Source organism: Phoca vitulina, unplaced genomic scaffold (assembly GCF_004348235.1).
Source record: "Phoca vitulina isolate PV1807 unplaced genomic scaffold, GSC_HSeal_1.0 scaffold53, whole genome shotgun sequence".
In the NCBI taxonomy this organism is placed as follows: domain Eukaryota; kingdom Metazoa; phylum Chordata; class Mammalia; order Carnivora; family Phocidae; genus Phoca; species Phoca vitulina.
The window spans coordinates 10,176,297-10,190,598 of NW_022589756.1; positions in this window are offsets into that span (position 1 = coordinate 10,176,297).

Sequence of the window (14,302 nt, forward strand, 5' to 3'; positions counted from 1 at the left end):
CTCCAGCATGCCGCCGCCGGCCAGGGCTCTGGGACCGGCCCGCGGGGACCCGCCTGTGCCGGCAGCCCCCGCCAGCAGGACACCTGGGCCCCGTCGGCTGGCCTCCGCAGCAGCCCCAGCGGCAGCCACGCTTTCCTGTGCAGCCGCTGAGCGTGGAGGATGCTGATAACAGGAACAATGCGGCAGAGGAAAAGTGGCAGGAGTGGGACAATGAGCCAGCCAGGGGGACTCTCCCAGGCCAGGCGGGATCGAGGAAGGATCTGCAGGTCCCAGGGGCCAGGCTGGAGACTGCTCTGTGGCGGGGCCATTAGGGGGGTGCCCAGAGCCCTGGGAAGGAGGGCTGGGGGGCAGCCTTGGCATTGCTCCAACCCCGAGGAGACCCCTCCCTCTCTCTGTTTGTGGGTGGAGCAGGTGCAGATAAGGAATCATTAACCCAAGAAGGGGCCTTCCAGAAGTCCCCAGGCAGGAGGGCAAGCATCATCCAACTGGAACAAAGACAGAGAGGCTCCCAGGATGACCACAGCTCTGACGTCTAACTTCCTCTCCTGCTCTCCTTCCTGTCTCGTGCCCAACAGCAGGGCTCTTCAACATCCCGCAGCTCTTGCAGAGTGGCTGGGTATACACACAGGTCCCCCAGGCAGGCCAGCCAACCACTCAGGTAGGCCAGATAGACATCTGCTGGGGGTGGGCCAAGTGGACCAAGTCGCCACAGTGGCTGAGTGCCTGCCTCAGCTCTCAGCCAGGAGTAACTGCTGAGATGTCTCAGGTGCCACCACCACTTCACCTATGGCTCATGGCTCGTGGTAGGTATGGAGCAAATGGGTGTAAAATAAATACTCAAATCCCCCCAGGCCACACCAGAGACCACAGGAGGTGCCCCGGGGGCGGGGGGATAAATGATGAGCTTGGAAGAATATCTGCCTCTTCCCTATACAAAATCCGGACCACAGTACTGAGGCTGTGTTCATTGCTTGGTCCCACCTTATAGGGACCTGTAAGATGCAACAATGTAACAGGATAAAATGAACACAAGGGAGGATGGGAGGGGAGGTAAAATGGAGCCCAGAGCGAGGGCAAGTCCCAGCAGTGCTCTCGGCCAAGTCCTGCACGCGGCTGGTGGAGCCAGGAATGCAGCCGTCACCATGAGAGAGGAACATGACCTGTCACAGGTGGCCTTTGGGGAGGAGCAAAAACAAAACAAAACAAAACATCGGAATATTATTTCTGATACTAAAACCAAAGACCAATTCTTGCCCGAAGTCCTCAGGGAGAGAGCTCAGAGCCAGGCAATGGACACCTTCCCCTTCATGGGGAGCTTGCTGCTCAAAGCTTCTCTCGGTGCTGGGTAGGGATCAGTCAGGAAAGGCCCTAGAAGGAGACCACTGCGGGGTGACCCCTGTGTCCACCTCTCTGCTGTTTCTACTTCATTTTTTTTAAAGATTTTATTGATTTATCTGTCAGAAAGAGAGAGAGAGAGCATGTGCACAAGCAGGGGAGCGGCAGAGGCAGAGGGAGAAGCAGGTTCCCCGCCGAGCAAGAAGCCCGAGGCCGGACTTGATCCCAGGACCTTGGGCTCCTGACCTGAGCCGAAGGCAGATGCTTAACCGACTGAGCCACCCAGGCGCCCCTGTTTCTGCTTCATTTTAGGGCAAAATGTTAAGGGGCAAATTTTAGTGTATCAAGAGAGGTGGATGTTTCTCCAGCCCCCAGCCAATTGTCAACGAACCCTGTTTCTCTTGGTTGAACTCTGGTTAGGGATCGGATTGCATGCAGTAGGAGCTGTTCTTCTCTGACAACAGCCGGGAGGCCCTTGTGTGTGTTTCTGGTTCAGTGCAGCCCTCTCTGCTAAGTTGTGTGCCATGGGTGAGGCCGCCACCCTCTTGTGAAAGAAGATATTTGAGAGGCCACTCCACCCTCTCCACCCTGGAGATCCGAAGGGCCAAGGCCCCAGCACAACCAGATTGGGCCCGGCCTACTGCAAGGTCTCCAGGGTCATGAGCAGGTGACCCAGCTTTTATCCATCTAAGCCCACTCCTCTCCCAACTCCTGTCCCAGTCAGCACTTCAATCTGCATTTACAGATGAAATTCATTTAACCTCAGGTGTGTGTCCTCTGTACAGGGGAAGGATAGCAGCTTTGCTGGCAGGAACCGGGGGGGAGGGAGGGGCTCTCAAGGGTCTCCACCTCCACATTGCCAGGATACTGAGCAGCCATGGGCTACACTGACCAGAAAAGTGTGTGGTCAGACCCCAGGTGCAGTCTTGGAGGTGAGTCATGGATCCCAAACACCACGATGCATTAGTTTAGAAAGTTTCTAGTACATTCTCCAGGTTGGGGCCAGGTGCTCCTAACTAGTCCAGCTGGGCCAGCTGCCTCTCTCTGGTTACCCCCAGAGAGTTCGGGGTCCACACCAGGTCAGTTCCCCGCAATTCCCTCACCCACACAATCAAGGGCAGCCACTGGAGCTCCCTGTTACGGACTGTTTTGTCAGCACTTGGCATGCAATCAACAGAAGTGACACCAATTACTTGTGTCACAGCTTCGGGGGAAGACGGAGATGTATGAAATCCAGTGCAAGGGCCATCCATCAAGGCCTGAGAGGGGGCTGAGGGTCTGTCACGGTGACAGGGAGTTGAGGGAAGCTGGAGTCTCTCAGGACAGCTGGTTGGCAAAGTGCATTCTATCATCAGAATTGACACCTCGGCAGGGCAGCAGAGCCCAGGAAGAGGGACTGGGCCTTTCGGAGCCAGGTATCCTGGCCCAAGGGCCCATCCCTCCCCCACCCACCAGTGTTTGGTCAAGCCGGGCCCTCCCTGCCTCCTAAGCCTCTGGGCTTTTGACTATTCTGTCCCCTTCTCTGGAATCTCCCCTGCCCCAGCTCCCAAGTCCTCTTGTTAAAACCCTGCTCTTTCTTCAAAGCGCCGATCAAATGCTATCTCTTTTGTGAAACCTTCCCAAATTTACTCTCCTCCAGTTTGAATGTGCTTTCTCTCTCCAGGCTGACCGGCGGTAGGTAGCTTTCTATCCTCTCAAGACAAAAACTTTGTAACCTGTCACAGCAACAAGTAATTTATTAAATATTTACTATGGCTTGTCCGTGCTTATGACAACACTTCACTCTCAGAGACACTTAGTCAGCGGGGTATTGACCCCGTTTCGATAGATGGGTAAACTGAGGTTCAGAGACACTGGTGACTTGCCCCAGATCACACGGTTGGTAAGCAGAGTGTGGCAGCTGAACAGTTTTGTAGGTACAAAGGACAGTGAGACAGAGGAGCCTTTGAGAGCTGCCAGTGTACCCTTGGCAACCCTGAAGCAGCTGGAGGCCGAGAAGGTCTGGTCCTGGCAAGTCCCACCAGCCTCAGGAGGGCGCTGGGCTTGAAGGAGTGACTGCCAGTGGGGATAGAAGGCAGCCCATGTTTGTTGGTCATGGGGACTACTCAAGAGGTTTTGCAGAACTACCAGCACGTGTGGGTCAGATGAGAAATTCAGGGAGGTGACTCAGCCGGGTAGTTCAGAGTGGGAAGGGACTCTAGGAATGTTGTAGATGAGGAAATAGGCCCAGAATGTTGTAGATAAAGTCACCCAGCTCAAGACAGAGGAGCTGAGACGTTCCCACACTGCCAGGACAGTCCCCCTCCTTCTTAGCGGGCACCGACTTCTTCAGCGTAGATCTTGCATCCAAGAAACCACTTAATTGTGGCCGTTGTAGGAGCTACTCAAGCCCCGTGTCCTTCAACAAAGCCGTGGAGGGTGGCATGTGGCCACTACCAAAGACTGCCTTTTCTAACTTCTGCTTCACAGTTGAGGACGCTGGTGCTTGAGCCTATGCCTTGCACTCCTGCCTGGGAGGGGACTCAAGTGTCGCTTTCTGCCCCATTGTCACCCTATCCCTGTGTTGCCCCAGGTCACAGGCACAGGTCTTGATTTGCTTGATGCCATACGTTGCCCTCAAATTATAAAACATGTGCAATGCACTCTGCCCCCCCCCCCGCACCCCGGGGTGGGGCTCCCTGCTGCCTCCTGCAGAGCACGAGGACATCAGGGATTAGAAAGTGCAGCATTAGCACTCTTCTTATTTAAAGTGGCCCTGTTGCATTCATTAATTAAACCTCCTTGGCCTCTGAGAGAGAGATGCCACAGAGTTATTCCTACTTAAAGCTGGGGGTAAGGGGCGGTAGGCAAGCTCCATCCTATCCTTTAAAAGGAAAAGTGGAAGCAGAAACATAGGGTCCCAAGACAGGAACGGGGACACCTCCCCTTTGTTCATCCCTCCACATGCTTGAATAGAACTAGGAACCAGGGTCAATGGGAAATCCACAAAGTTTTCACACTCCCATCCTCCCAGGTTCAGCAGGCTGCAGGGGAGGGGCTTCAGAGCTGCCAGAGAATGTACTGGAAAGGGAAGAAAAAAAAAAACAGCCTCAAAAATGCGAATCGGCTCAGGGAGCAGCGTAATGGGAAGATTTCAGCATGATGTATGGTGCTGGGGATGTTATTAATGGTTTGCTGATTTTTACCTTTAAAACCTTTGGGCAGATTATTTATTATGTCCTTGGCATGCCTATGATCTATGGAGGGGGCACTAATCTGCGAGCACGGCCCCCCACATCCCTGCTCCTCTACAGCTTCTAATTAGGCTGGGATGCTGCTGTCCCCTCACCCACCGCACTCAGCCCACACGAGCAGAGGAGGCAGCCCTGACTCTGAGGCTTGGGCTCAGGCTGTGGAGCAAACTCGGGCCTGCAAATTAGGGAATCCTGTTTCTAGGCCTGATTCTGCTTTGACTTGCTGTGTGACCTTGGGCCAAGGCATGACCTCCCTAGACCTCTGTGCTCTTATCTTTCACACCAGGCCACTGGGCTGCACAAGCTCTAGTGATGCAGAAGTATAAATGGCAGAGCCAAGATGTAGCAGGGTCATGGCTCTCCTGGTCTGAAACACTCGTGCTTCTATGACACACAGAACTGGAAACCAGTCATGCTCTTCCGATGGTCTGCCATCACCAGCCCCAGAAGCCAAGCGTTCCCGGGTAAGAGGGGAAATCATTCTTTCTTGTTCTGGCTTCGCTGTTGTGTCTGTTAACCACAGGGAGGTCCTCACAAATCCTGGCTTCCATAGGTAGGAAGGGATGGCTGGGCCCTCCAAGCACATGGGTGCCCGAGTCATTCTTCTGGTTAAGTATGGAGCCAGGCCTAAAAGGCAGGTGCTGCAGGAAGGCCATCTTGATGGTCAGAGTGCATGGCCTCAGGCAGAAACACCTGGGCTAGAGAAGACCACACCCCTCATGGTGGCCTGGCCCCTGTCCCCCAGGAAGCCGGGGTGCGGGGGGGTTCCTGCCAGTCCTGGTTTCTCTCTGTCGCATCATCTGCTCCCCAGCCCGACAGCATCTCATACCTCTCTTAGATCCCCAGTCACTCCTTCCTGGGTCTGTGTTTTGGGGACCTGGTGGCTGGGTGGGTCTCTGAGCCAGGGTCAGCCTTGAGCTGCCAGCTGGGCTGGCTGAAGCCTGGTTCTCCCTGAGGCATGGGGAGAGGCCTGCCCTCACATTGGCCAAAGCTCCATCCTACTTCTTCAAAAGTGCCTAAAGAGTTTCAAATTTTCCATGCCCATCCTCCTCTATTGTAATGAATCTCTTTTGTCTTCCAGAACAGGTGTCTCTTAGGTGATACTAACCTGGGGGTCATTAGAGCCCCCTCCTCAAAGAGGCAGCATTTCTGTGACTCTCAGCTCCCTCTCTGCCCTATACCCACTACCCACAGACCACCCCCCCATATACCACGTGACTCCCCTGGGTTCTTCCTAATTGCTGTCACCCCCATCCTCCAGTCCCCTGATCATGGCAAACTTACCATATCCTGGCTCCAGTCCTTCCTGCCTGGAAGCACCCACACCACCACTGCCACTAGTCAAACTAACTCATGCAACCTGACCTTCTAGCTGCCATAGTTGCTCGAGGCCATTCTTGTTGTACCTCCCAGTTTTCTCAATCACCATTGGGGTTCTCTGCTGTTGCTGCCCCAGTAGGCACATGGAATAGAAACACTGTTATTCCACTTATCCGTCAAGAGGGTAGCACGGCTAATCAGTAAACCCCCTGGAGGGGTCACACAGGTACAGGGATAGGGGAACATCAGGAGCACAGTTTCACCTCTGCATCCTCAGTAGCTGGCACGTGGCCTGGTATGAAACAGCTGCTCAACATATGTTGGCTGAAAGAACTAACAAATGTCAATCATCCCAGTGAGTAGTGTGCCCTAAAATGCTCGTCTAAGTAATGCAGGAAAACTCTATCATAATGAGTCTTTGTGGTGCTTTTGTGACATCCGATTGCAACAAACCCACTGGCAGAAATCATATTCTCCATCTGCAAGACCAGGATGAACTAAACATCACCTAGTTTCACAGTAGGAGCCAAGAGCCCTGGGCCCGGGAGGGGAGAGACTCAGTTAATCCTGTAGATGGTTTATCTCCTTCCCCCATCCCTTAAATTCTGAAGTTTTTGTGGGTTTGATTCTGATATGCATTTGGGAAGGTCAGGTGCACTTGGAAGGCTGAGGTCAAAGAGCGGAAGAAAGATAATCGCTCCTTGATTGTAGAATGAAAGAGTTATAAAGCATTCTCGTTACCTCTGGGTCCCCAACATTTTCTGGAGCTGCCTGTCCTGTCAGGACCTGTTTCCTATGGAGCAAGAAAAAGCTCACCATGCTGGGGCAGAGCAAAAGAGGATGTGGTGCTCAGCCTTTTCCAAGAAAATGAATCACTTTCCAACTCTTACCCTTCCCACCATTCCGTCCATTGCACCCAATGAGCATCTGTCTCTGGATTCGTCCTTTCCTGGAATGACTGTGATTGATGGAGCTTTGAAAGGTCACTCAGTTCATCCTTTTGCCTTGAGGTAGGGTGCTCCCAAGCCAGTCTGGCATGTTAGGAGTGATCTCATTCTTTATGGGAGAGAGTGGGAAGAGTCAGAAATCAGGAGAGGGACGCTCATCCACTCCTAGCCCTGTGCCTCTGGGGAAGCCATGGTGCTCTCAAACTTCAGTCCCCTCAACTGCAAAATGCAGCAATAACAATACCCATGGCAGTCGAGGTGGGACCACCCATCTTTGTGAGGGACTGGCCCACATGTTGCAAGGTGTTCAGCATCCTGGGCCCTGTACCCCAAACTTCACTAATGCCCCCAGCCATTGTCACAAACAAAAACATTCAATGCTTTTCCAAGGCTGCCCACAGTTGGAAAACCATAGGTTCCCTATTCCTTATCAGGAACAGGTCAGTGAGGGTGTCTGGGGATGCAACCGAGGAGGGTGGACCCTGGGGTGGGGAGACACTGGCTGGGACAAGATGTGAGAACCTGGAAGGTTCATCCCAGCATACTAAGGGCAGGACTGTAACATGGCCAGAGGTGCAGCCCAGCAGAGTGCAGCCACCCTGGCCTTCCTCCCCATTGGAGCTCCAAGGGAAGATGGTGGAGCTTGAAGCCCAGCACAGGAGATATGAGGCAAGAAGATGCTCAGAACATGGAGTTCAGAATTGGGCTGTGTGGAAGAGGGAACCCAGGCTTGGGAGATTCAGGTTTGGGTTCAAATCACAACTTCAGCATCTACCAGCCACATGTCCTTGGCAACTCACCTCTGAAGCCATTTCTTCATCCACAAAATGGCAATATGACAGACTTGTTGGGTTGTGGTAAGGATTAAAGGTGGAGAATGTACATAAAAGCCTATATTTTCCTGCTATACCTTAAGAGTGCAATAAGAGATCACAGATTATCTTGGGGAGAGGAGGAAGTTGCACCTTCAAAAGCAAGGCACCCCAGACAGAGCTGAATTTCCAAGGCAAGGACTCAAGCCCAGCAGAAAGACAGTGGTCCAGTAACCAGAATGCAGACCAAGAGCAGGCCCAATTGATCTAAGGGCTGTTTGAATACCTCTGGCCAAAGGTCAGGGCTGTCCAGGAGCCAAGGGATTCAAGTGTCCTCCACTATGGGGCTGTATACATGACCACACTCCCTCTGGAGACCTTGCTCACACTTGGCTCCAGAGATCCTGGCTATTCACTCTTCACCATCCAAACCCATGTATGACTTCTCTGTTCCTTTGCTCCTGTCATCACCTCCACCTGGAATGCCCTTCCCTTCACCTCTCTACACCAGAGCTCATCCCTCAAGACCCAGGTCAAGTGTCAGTATCTCTTGGTACTTTCTGGGACAGCCCAGCTGGAAGGGCCTCTTGCTCAGATCAAGTGTCCATATTTTACCCACATGGTTCTCTCCTCCAACAGCACTATGCCAGCCTATGTTTTAGGGGAAGCTGCCTCACTCCCCAAATAAAAATGCCCCAAGTTGCTTTTCTTGACTGACATAGCTGACTCTGCTGAATAAAAAGAACAAAGTAACAGTGACAACAACTGATAGTATTTATTGACAACTTTCCAGGTGAGCAGGCACCATGCTAATTGTTTTGTGTGTTCTCTCTGAACCATCTTGACAACTCCAGGAAGTGAGTACTATTATTTACCTTGATTTTCACATGAAGGAGAGTAAGTAAATGGCGACTAATGGTGGAGGTGAGGTTGGAGTTCCTCAGTCCACCTCTAAAGTCCACACTGCTAACCACTGTGCTGCCATTTCTCCAGTGCTGCCTCAAGGAGAGTCCAGGCAAGAACACGCTGTGGTCACAGTCCTGGGAAAAGCAAATAGAAAGAAAATGGCCTCTTCCCAAAGCTTAGCAAAATACTTTAGTGAAAGTTTAAGATTTCTCCATGTCATTAACAAAAAGGCCTGTGGTAGATAAGTCTATAATCTGCAGGGTAATTTGTAAGCAGTCAGGAGCATCATTCTGGTTGATGACAGGCTCTTGCCTAATTATAACTAGAAGTAACTTGGTGAGGTTTATCTTTTAGATAGGTGATGGTGGCCATGGTGAGGATAAACTTGAATGGAGCAAGGTGAGAAATGGGAAGACCCTATTAGGCAGATGGTAGTAATGGTGAGGAGTGAATCACCAGGCCTGGGAAGTTTTAGTAGAATAGAGAGAGAGGGCTTAATGGACTTGGTGGAAGAAGAGATGAATCTAGGATGGATGGTGGTGGTGCCATGGTGTCGGTGTGGTGGGGGAGAGATGGGTCTAGGATGGATGGTGGTAGTGTCATGGTGTGGTGGGGGAGAGATGTTTAGGATGCATGGTGGTGGTGCCATGGGTACAGTGGGAGAGAGATGAGTCTAGGATGATGGTGGTGCTATGGGCTTGGTGAGGGAGAGATGAGTGTAGGATGGATGATGGTGGTGCTATTGCCATGGTTGGGGTTAGATGAGTCTAGGATAGATGGAGATGATGCCAGGTCTGAGCATGTGCCAGGTCTGAACATGGAAAGGAACAGGCTGAGAAAAGGAGATGAGTTCTACTGTGCATGTGTTGCTCCTGACGAAAATGCAGGAGCTGGAGCTCAGGGAGATGCCTGGGTTGAAGTCCTGGATTTAGGAGTCATCAGCCCAAAACTAGGAGCAGCAACAGCAAGAACGAGTGAGGGCATTCAGGGAGATGAAGAGAAGAGAAGAGCAGTGGGCTGGCATGGGGAGACCTCAGCATTTCAGGTTCACATGCTGGCCATGGAGGAAGTGCCAGAGCTGGACGCTTGGAAGCCCATGAGGATGAGACATTGTTATGAGCCAGAGGGGCATCATTAGGAGTGTGGGCCCTACGAATCAGGATGATGACTAAAAAACACCATGTTGTTTGGAAAATACGCCACTAGCCATGATTTTAGGGCCAAGAGTGTGGTGCAGGCCAGTGATTTGAGATGGGAGGGGGTGGATGAAAGTGGGGGAGGCATGGCAGCAGCTGGGTCATGCTCCTGACCTGTGGGGCCTTCGATTGGTCTTCTCATCAACGAACTGGGCACCTTGGGTTTGATCACCTGTGAACCAAGTCTAAAAACTTAAAACCCAGGAGGCTATGGGTAGGGCTCTGTAAACCCCAGTAGGAATGAAAGCACAAATGAGGGTCTCCAAGTGCCTCTGGGATGAGGGTGTGGAAGCAGTGGGAAAATGGAGACCTGCCTAGAGGTGGAACAGCATGAAGCAGTTGCCCTTTCCCCCTGGATACTGTGGCTCAGCTCAGATGCTGGGAATGGCCACCAGTCTGAGGGTTGAAGACCCTGGGCTGAGTACTCCAGGAGGCCAGGCCTGTGGCGGGGGGCGGGGGGGGGGGGGCTCCAGTGGAAGTCATGAAACAAGTGTGGGTCCCATTGCCCGGGGTAGCTTGGTTAGGGAGAGGGCATGAACTCAGGGACCTTTGCTGCCCAGGTCTGCGTCTGCCCCAGGTGAGACCCATAGACAAACAGAGGGCCCGGGCTGCCAGCTGTGCCTCTGGATCTGGGGTCCGGGGGTGGGTGGGAGGACCAGCGGAGGGAGATTTCTCTTTACCCACCCTAGTTGCTTCTCCAGAGAGGGAAGCAGAGAAAGGTTGCTGAGGCTGACCTACACTCTCCCTTGGGCAGACCACATAATGAGGGAGAGCAGGGAAACTGTGTGTGTGTGTTGGGGGGCTGCTGGCGGGCTGGCAAGGCTGAGGAGAGGTGCACAGCCTCTCTGAGGAACCCCAGTTCTGGTGGGATGGCCTGACCACAGAGGAGTCAACTTGGCGAGGCGGTGGGGGAGAGGCAGGTATGTGGGCTTTCTTCCAGGGGTTTGTGAAAATGCACATTCCTGAGTCCCACCTCAGATACACTGAATCAGAATTTTCTGAGTGGATCTGTCCACTTGGATCAAGTTGTCTAGGTGGAAACCCTGGACGATGATTTGTTTGGAAATCTCTCAGGATGCGTCCCCTTCAAAGCTGCACCTGCCTGGAGAGCTTTGTAGAAGAAGGTCAGTTTACTTCTCCCCTGGACACCTCAGAAGGGCTCTTGTGGAGATAAAGCCTGGGTCTCGGGGACAGACTCAGATGCAGTGGGGGAAGAGGAAGGTGGGTGGGCATGCAGGTGAGAAGAGTGCAGTTCTGGGTTACAAGGCAGTGGGTTTGCTGCTCGTCCCATTCCTCTGCAGGACCTCTCTCAGCTCTGGGAAGGAGGAGTCTGAAGTGAGATATAGTATCTGGTCTCAGCATGGCCACTTATCCCGCTGTGTGCTTTAGACAATTCCTTTTTTCAGGATGGGTCTGTCTTCTCACCTGGGAAAAAGAAGCTGGACCAAGTCAGGGATGAACCAGCTTGGCGGAACACTGTATACATCTGAGAGCTTGACAACTTAGCTGTGCTGGGGCTCTTAACTCAAACCAATAAGGTCAGAATCTCTGGGCACGGGACCTGGACATGGGGTGCTTTGGTTCCCAGCCGCTGAAAGACGGTCCTTTTGAGCTAGAGCCTCTGATCCCCACCAGCTAGACAACAGGATGGGGAGAAGAGCTTGGCTTCTTTTTACCACTGCTCACTTCTCTCTCCAACTTACTTCAAGGAGAAATCCCTGGCTGGAAATGTTAGAAGGACTTGGGCAACGCTTTGAGGGACGAATGAATCGAGTTTGGAATCAGGGATTCGGGCTAAGACTACAGGAATGCCAACATTTTCCCTAGATGCTACATGTCAGAGGCCTGGACCGTGGTATGCCGTATGATCGCTACAGTGAGGAGGGGGCAGGGGAGGAGACACAAAGAGCCCCACCTTTGGGAATGGCCCTGAATTCTTTATCTTCAAGTCAGAAGAAAACACAGTTTTCCATTAACAACGATTTTTAAAAGGTAAAGGGCAGAAATATTTGGGAGCTTAAGGCAGGTGGGTTTGTAACTAAAAGGAGAATCCCATGGAGAGATAATTTTCCAGCTTAACTCTCAGCTTTATGAAACCAGCTTATCTCCAGCTCCCGATATCTGTATATAAGTAGACTATTACTAAGGACATAATGCAATCAGTTGAGCAAACCAATCCCATCTAATTTACTTTTCTAAGTCTTAACTATTTTGCAGTAAGTTCATTTAACAAAGTGTTAATCACCTTTAGTTATTTATTTATGGGGCCTGAATTGAAATGAAGAAAATATGATACAATGGAAAAAGGACAGGGACTTTAGACTCTGAAATATCTGTGTTTAAATCTTGGCTTTGCCCCTAACGAGCTGTGTGAGCTTGGAGAAGTTTATGTAAGTCTTCCCTGTCGCGATTACTTCGTTTGTGACACGGAGGTGACAGTGTGGACTTGCCTAGTTCACAGACATGTTGGAAAGAGTACACGTGCATCTAATATGGTCACTGACACATAACAGGCATTGAAAACATAGCAGTGCTAATGAAAATATTGCTATGTTCCCAACATGAGTACAAGGAAGTTTCATATGTGATCTCATCGACTTCTCAACAATGCAGTGAGGAAAACACGGTTTTCACGGTTGAAACTGAGGTGCTAGCGCTGGGACTTGAGCTTATGGGTCATACGATTCCAAATCCCATGCTGTTTCGTTCTCATGATCAGGAACGGACAGCGCCATTTTAATTAAGTGCCAGGTCGGTGAGTGCCAGCGATGGCTGTCTGTCATTTGGGGAGGTCAGTTTAGGAAACACAAAGGTTGGAATATCTCTTAGGGGATGACTGGGGACCTCAAGCCACAGAAGAAGTGCATGGTGTATACATCATGTCAACTAACAGTGACAAGTTCTGGACAACTCTGCATGTCACCATATTTAAAGCAAGCTCACAATACAATCTGTTCCACTGAGGACTTCTGGCTAGGGCACCAGCGCATGCGTGTGTGTGTGTGTGTGTGTGTGTGTATACACACACATATGGCACCTGGGTGGCTCAGTTGATTAAGCAATCAACTCTTGATTTTGGCTCAGGTCACGATCTCAGGGTCCTGGGATCGGGCCCTGAGTCAGGCTCCGTGCTCAGCGTGGAGTTTGCTTAGCCCTCTCCCTCTGCCCCTCCCCCGCCTAAAAAAATAAATAAATAAAATCTTAAAAAAAAAAAGGAAAAGAATAATCACCTCCACAGAAAACTTTACAACACATCAAATTTTATTAAGAATATTTACAGCACTCAGAAACAGAACAGGTGACTGCAGGCATGAGGACATGGCCTACACCCAACATTCACTTACTTTTAATTTTTTACTTATTTTTATTTTTGCTTTTTTTTTATTATTAATATTTACATTTAAACAACCAGGGGGCAATACCTGTCCCTGTAGCATCGACTTCTACTTTAATAATTCCGAGTACACAAAATGGTCATATATGAGCAGGAATGCTGGTGAGAACCAGTCAAAGAAATTCTGCCCCATCAGGAGCTCCCTACTTAGACAGGGCCCGGTCCAAGGCTAGCTGTGGAATGATGTAGAGGAAGGGCATTATTTTTTTAAATCTCAAAAATGATAAATAGAATATTAACAAAAAATTATAAAGGGCACAGGTAAATCAATTCATCAAAAAAAAAAAAAAAAGAAGCTAGGACCCCAGTTGAAAATGGGCGAAAGGCATACACATAAAATTTATATGCAAATAGCTTTTTAATAAACAGAAAACTCTTTAATCTCACTAGCAATCAAATATATCAAAAATAGTACCACATTAAAGTCAGGTACTATTTTTTGCCCATAAAATTAGCAAAAGATTTCTCATTTTTAATGGCTATACCAAACACTGATGAGCTCGTGGTGGGCCAGGTGATGTAAATTAGTACAGACCTTTAGAAAAGCAATTTGGCAGCATGATATCAAAAGCCTCGAAAAAAGCTGATATTTTTGGCTAAGTAATTCCACGCCTGGGAATCTATTCTAGGGAAATCATCTGCAGTTCGGGCAAAAGAATGCTAAGAAAAAAAAATAACGAAACCCATCTAAATGGCCCACACTAGGGAAATGGCAAAGTAAAGTGTTTTATGTTTGCATAATAAATTATTCAGGCATTAAAAATAGTTTTATGAAAAAAAGTTTTGTGAAGATTTTGAGATAAACTGGGGAAATTCCTATATTGTTAAATAAAAAAAGAAGTGTATAAGGATGAGTTCAACTATCAAACTGTTAGGAAAAATTGGGAAAGAACTGTAGACAACTGTTACATTAGTCATCTCTGAGTGATGGGACTATGGATGACTACTTTTCCTTCTTCCTGCTTTATTTTGCCTTTCCCAATTTTTTCCATTACCAATATGTATTTTCATGAATATATATATGAATTAAGGACATACACTTGGACTTTGGGGCTGAGAACAAACTTTGTCCAATGACCCTGAATTTATCTGTGTCTTCCGAGTATTCACATCTGCAGAGTCACCAAATATATTCAAGACTAGAAAAAAAACACCTCAA